The sequence below is a fragment of the Mytilus edulis genome, chromosome 1 (genome assembly GCF_963676685.1).
Source record: "Mytilus edulis chromosome 1, xbMytEdul2.2, whole genome shotgun sequence".
Classification (NCBI taxonomy): Eukaryota; Metazoa; Mollusca; class Bivalvia; order Mytilida; family Mytilidae; genus Mytilus; species Mytilus edulis.
Genome location: NC_092344.1, coordinates 22,266,906 through 22,272,984, shown reverse-complemented (window position 1 = coordinate 22,272,984; position 6,079 = coordinate 22,266,906). Strand labels below are relative to the sequence as shown.

At 31.4% G+C, this 6,079-nt stretch overlaps 1 long non-coding RNA gene across 1 annotated transcript; it reads right to left on the bottom strand.

Moving 5' to 3' along the window:
• Positions 1-1,954: 1,954 nt before the first annotated feature.
• Positions 1,955-6,079, bottom strand: LOC139528173 (uncharacterized). Its single transcript, XR_011665537.1, has 3 exons — positions 5,878-6,079; positions 3,210-3,291; positions 1,955-2,082 (listed from the first exon to the last, which is right to left on the bottom strand). It is a non-coding gene; the product is annotated as an uncharacterized lncRNA (long non-coding RNA).

Sequence of the window (6,079 nt, the reverse complement as noted above, 5' to 3'; positions counted from 1 at the left end):
CAACACAGTTTCAATAAGATATAAAGAGAAAAAATAGAACAAAAGATCAAAGACCACAGCAGACCTACAATTTAATGCGCTAGACTTGTGTTGCGTTTCACGAGATTAATCAGTCGCACTCAAAAAAAGACAGTTGGGAGGTCAAATAAAACAAATAACGAGGCTGAAAAGCAACAACTAAAATATCACAGAAGGATGTGCATTAACCAGCTAAGACAATCTACTAGTATGTATGATAGATCAGAGCATTTCAATTAAATAAAATGATCTCACAGCAGTATATATAATAATCAATAAAAGAAACGATACACGACTTTTGAATAAATTAAATTTATCAAAACATATTAAATATAAAACAGAAAGAGATAAACTATTTTAAAAGCTTTCCTTTGCAATCTATGCACATATGATAATGAATACCAAAACTTGTCGGAAAGTAACTAAATTCCGTGTAAGCGATCATAGGTTGCACATTATTTTTGCGGAAAAGTGGATAAAAAATCACCACACAATTTTCAAAGTATTTAATGAATTTTCAAATTTGTTTAAAAATATTCAAAATGCTCATCAAGTTATGTTCATGTTTTTTAAACTAATGGGTTGAAATATCGTTTTTCCAAATTTTTGATAAAAAATGGGTTTTTTGAAATCTCAAAAAATGCAAAAAAAATTTTAAAAAAATATTTTCGTCGCAAATCACTGCTTTAGATATGAAAACAGCACACTGTAAATTTGGAACCTTTCGAATTAGTTTTAAATTTGTTACTGTCTTTTGAATTTCACTTTACACATATTGTCTATGGTAAATCTATTGACTAATGTATAGGGCCGAACATTGCTTTACAAGTAAACGAAGAAACTGTATGATTTAAAAAAAAAAGATTTGATGGCAAACATTGTCTTTACCTTTAAATGAGAGGTTGGCATCATTATTTGGAACTTCTGTTTTTTAAATTGTCGTTTTATGTAAATTTTGTCAAAAAATTCAAATTTCGTCAAATGACGTCATGAAAGCAAAATATTTGTTTTTTAAACGGATTTATATTTCCATGGTCATTAAGTATTACTACCTTCAATATTGGTCCTATTAACGGAAAACTTCATCTTTAATTTGAAAAAAAGTCATGTATCGTTTCTTTTGTTGACTAGTATATGTAAAAAAAATTACTGCATTAATAATATTTCCTGTAGGAACAGATCAACAGGTTAATAGGGGCGAAATATTCACCAGCACTGGCACCGATCCAGTGATGGGAACTAGTGTGCTCTGCAGTATATGCTGTGCTTGTGACATTTGGTCATAATTCAGTGCCAAAAGATTGTGAATTGGGCTATGCTATCACAGGTGGAGCATATGCACTGTGCAACAAGTGAAAGGTCTAGCAAGCTATAAATCAAGGTTAAATCCACAATTTTCTACATAAGAAAATTCCTGTATCAAGTCAGGAATGACAGTTGTTATCCATTCACTTGATGTATTTTAGCTTTTGATTGTGCCATTTGTTTATGAACTTTCCATTTTGAAAATTCATCGGAGTTCGGTATTTTTGTTATTTTTTCTTTATTTGTCACGTATAACTAACAGATAGTACTCCATAGTAGTATTTTGAACAGTCAATAATATTAGAACGGAGTTCGTAGAGTTGAAAATATCATTATCATTAAGAATACTATGATCAGAGGTTTCCTGTTATACCACAAAAAAAAAAAAAAATAATTTGTCTGTAGGTTATGTTACGGTAAGAGAGTATGCATATGTAACAACATATCATATATCAACTTTTAAAAGAGTTTGACTGTCACTCTGGTATCTTTCGTCCCTCTTTTTAATGAAGGAAACAGATCAGGTAATGCTAAAGCAACATACAAGATCCACAACACCAATTATACAGAGTTTATGACCAAAGGTTTTTTACAGTAAGGGTCTAAAACACATTTAATGCAATAGTAGGCGATGCATTTGAATATTTTAATGAATACTCATGATGAATAGACATAACAATAAAATTAAAAGTTACAAATAAAAAGGATTCTGGCACTTCTGTTCACTCGTGTTACTAACACAAAACTGCAAAATATTTCCTGAAAATATAAGATAAGTTAATTTAACAACATTTTGTCGATGTCAAAAGATATATATAAATGATTCATAATTAAAACCAGACCGTTAAATATGTTCACGTCAACACATGGCGGCTGTTTTTATTTCTATGTTGTATTTCTTAGGCAGTTGTTTGTCTTCTGGCCTTTTTTTTTGCCATGGCGTTGTCAGTTTATTTTCCACTTAAGAGTTTGAATGTCCCTATGGTATATTCCGCATCTCGTATTTTTGTTTTGACTAGTTGAAAGGAAATTTCAAAAGGCCCAGCAAATATTCAATGTATATTCAGAACTTTACTTACACTTTTGAAAATGTGTTTTAATCAAAACAAAGACAGTTTCATTTATGAAGCTAGTTATTTTTCAGAGTAAAAGCTTATACTTCCATTGAACACAGCAAAAGTTCATCTTATGTTTTTATTGCATGCCTTTAACTTTTTCTATTGATTGTCTACCACTTATTTATTGTGTCTGTTTAGTTTACGCATCAATGTAAATATAACGGAATTTGATGAGACTGTCATCAAAGTGAGAGGGTTAGCGTTATGAAACCAGGTTTAATCATTTTTACGTTGTGTTTCCGTTGTGTCGTTTGTTTTCTCCTATATTTGAGTGTACTATAAGACGTGTCACGGTACTTTTCTATCCCAAATTTATGTATTTGGTTTTGATGTTATATTGGTTATTTTCATCGGATTTTGTCTAATGCTTAGTCCGTTGCTGTGTGTGTTACATTTTAATGTTGTGTCGTTGTTCCCCTCTAATATTTAATGCGTTTCCCTCAGTTTTAGTTTGTTACCCCGATTTTGTTTTTTTTGTCCATAGATTTATGAGTTTTGAACAGCGGTATACTACTGTTGCCTTTATTTAATCCACCATTTTCTACATTTGAAAATGCCTGTACCAAGTCAGGAATATGACAGTTTTTGTCCATTCGTTTTTGATTTTGCCATGTGATTATGGACTTTCCGAATTGATTTTCCTCTAAGTTCAGTATTTTTGTGATCTTACTTTTTGATGTGACCTGTTGCTTTTGTTTTTTTTTTATTTAAGATTGCAATAAGACATTAGAAAGTTATACACGTAGTTGAATTTGAATTAAAAATCACCGTTAATTTGACTTTTTGGGGCATTTACATCTTTCTTCTGGTGGAATATCTTTCAAACATTTTTCAATGTGATTTCCACATCCTGAAAAATACAAACAATATATACGCAGAGTTTTCATTGTCTCACAGTTGACTGGTTCTTCAATTATGGTATGAAATATTTTGTAATTCTCATGACCATTTTCGTCTTTTTAAAGAGTTACTAATCGATTCGTGTGTAGACAAATTGATACTACCTATTCGCTTGAAAGGGGCATACGACACAGTAACAAGGAAGGTAATAATGCCGTTAACGTAAACATTTTTTTTTTAATTATTAGATTGTTTTAACTGATATGAACGCTAACCATTCTTTAAAAAACATATTCAGAAGGGATATGATTACATACTGAAATAAGTATTGACCCATTAATATGATCTATGCATAGTTGTTGGCATGACACGAGTCACTAGTATGTCCTTCAAATATATATTATGATGGTATGGTAGTAAACCCCTAACGGGAGGTTTAGTGCTTGATATTCATATGATGAAGATACAGATTAATTGGGGTTGGAGCTGGGTCGTCAGTATCTCCTAGTAAACTTTTGTTAATTTATGTATCATCGTCGTTTTGCTTATTTTCTTCTGTTACCTATTCTGACATCGGACTAGGACTTCTTTTAAAATGATTTTTTTACTGTGCGTAATGCTGTGTGTTTGTTTATTCTACATTAGCTAGAGATAAAGATAAGGGTTGAAGATCTCACTAAACATGTTTAACCCCGCCGCATTTTTGCACCTGTCCAAAGGTCGGAGCCTCTGGCCATTGTAAGTCTATATGTTTTTTTTCTTCAAATATTTATATCATTTATATATTTTGGAGTTTAGTGTGACGTCCATTTTAGCTGAACTAGTACTCTTTGTGTTTATGGGCTAGCTGAAGCTTTCTTCCGGGTGTGGGATTTTCTCGCTGTATTGCACACCAATTTGTGGCCTTGGACTGTTTTCCTGCTTTTGGTCGGTTGTTGTCTCTTTGACACTACCCTATTGCCGTTCCAATTGTTGGTTGAAATCAAGTATATTGGAAAATTAAAAAATGAAGAATTATATTTTTGAGACATTCGAAGTGTTTTTTTTCTAATTTTTGAATCGCTTGTTATTATCTTTCGATACAAAACGTTAGTTACTAATTCTACACAAGGTATACAAATGTAAAAAAAAATGTACCACAGAAAGTTTTTTTTAACAAAATTTTAATGTCAGTTAAAATAAAGCTTGTATGATACTTTCATAAACAATCACAGGGGTACCAACAATTGTATTCGAAGAAAATATGGTGACAAATAAACATTAGTTGAAAAAAAGCAACGGTGATAAATCAGGAACTTATGATAAGCAATGGGAATGTTAGTCAATTTTTAAATGATTTTCCTTTTTGCATAGGATACAGAAATGAAGTTTTTTTTATTTAATCGCACAAAAATATAAATTGTTTATATGATATGGAGTAATAGCAGGAAAACACAATACAGTTTACATTTGTTTTTGTTCTTTGGTGGGCAGGTATGAAGGTGATGATCAATATTTACAAAATATGCTTTGATTGCAAAACAACACATGTTCCAGCCTTTTTATCTCATAGCTACAATGTTGAAAACTATTTTGATTCTATTTAGCGGCAAAATGTATATCGTTATTCTTTTCGATTAAAAAATATAATGAAAAAATTGATCCCAAAATATAAGGTAATGTGTTTTCCATTACTTTCCCGCAATTCAAACTGGTATGTATAATAAATACGTATACGTTCGATGATACAGGGGAGGAAGTTGTAAGCATTTAGTTCACTATCTGCATATGACAAAGCTGTTTATAAGTAAATGTCCAGAAAGCAATTCTTGTGGTTGGGACAATAATTCTAGTTTTTCAATCCCCAATTTTTGAATGAGAACACACAAGAACCTCTACCATACAGCAAATGTCAAATTACGAGAGAGAAAACGCAAGTCGGATATTTTTTTGGAAAATGTTGTGGCCTGGGAAGAGCAAGCTTTAAGGTGGCACGGTAGTATTTGCATTCCAGAATTTAGGTTGCTCTTTTGTGTACCCTACTTAGGTAAGTGTATCTAAACAGCGTGATTGGACAAAAAATACAGTATCAACTGAACATACTTTCCCAAACTGAGGGATGAATCAGGTGTAGAAAAATATGAGATAATTTTACATACAGATGAAAATGAATTTTTTTAAATTTTTTTAAATTTTTTATTCACTGCACCGTAAAAGACCTAAGAGTACTAGTGGCCTTAGGTTTTTAAAAATAGCAAAAAAAGTAAACGGTCATGATACATATTCAAATTCATTTCTGAATAGTAAAATGAAAGTACTTCAGTTAACTGTGAATGTAGAATTTTTTGCAGTGTTAGAAAGTGGTGAAAATTCTAAAAAGGCTATCATTATCCCTTATGGGCCAGGAAATACTACCGTACCACCATAAAGGGCTCAATATGACTTGTGTAAAACTATTGAAACAGGAAAGAAAACGGTCAAATCTATATAAAAACAAAAAACGAAAAACACTTATTAATCACATCAACAAACGACAACAACTGAACAATAGGTGACGTAGGACAGGTGTAAACAAATGAATAGTATGCATTTAAATGAGTACAAGTAAATAGCTTACCTGCCCATGTTGGCTTGTTACATGATTCGCATGTTACTTTGAAACACATTTTGATTTTCTTGTTAACGTTCCGGAAACCCAGTTGAAGTACACAGCTTCTCACTAAATAAACTACAAATCTTTCTCGAGTGGAGTTCAATATATTATTTGCTATATTTAAACAAAATTTATATCTTAAAACGTGATAAAATGTTAAATATGC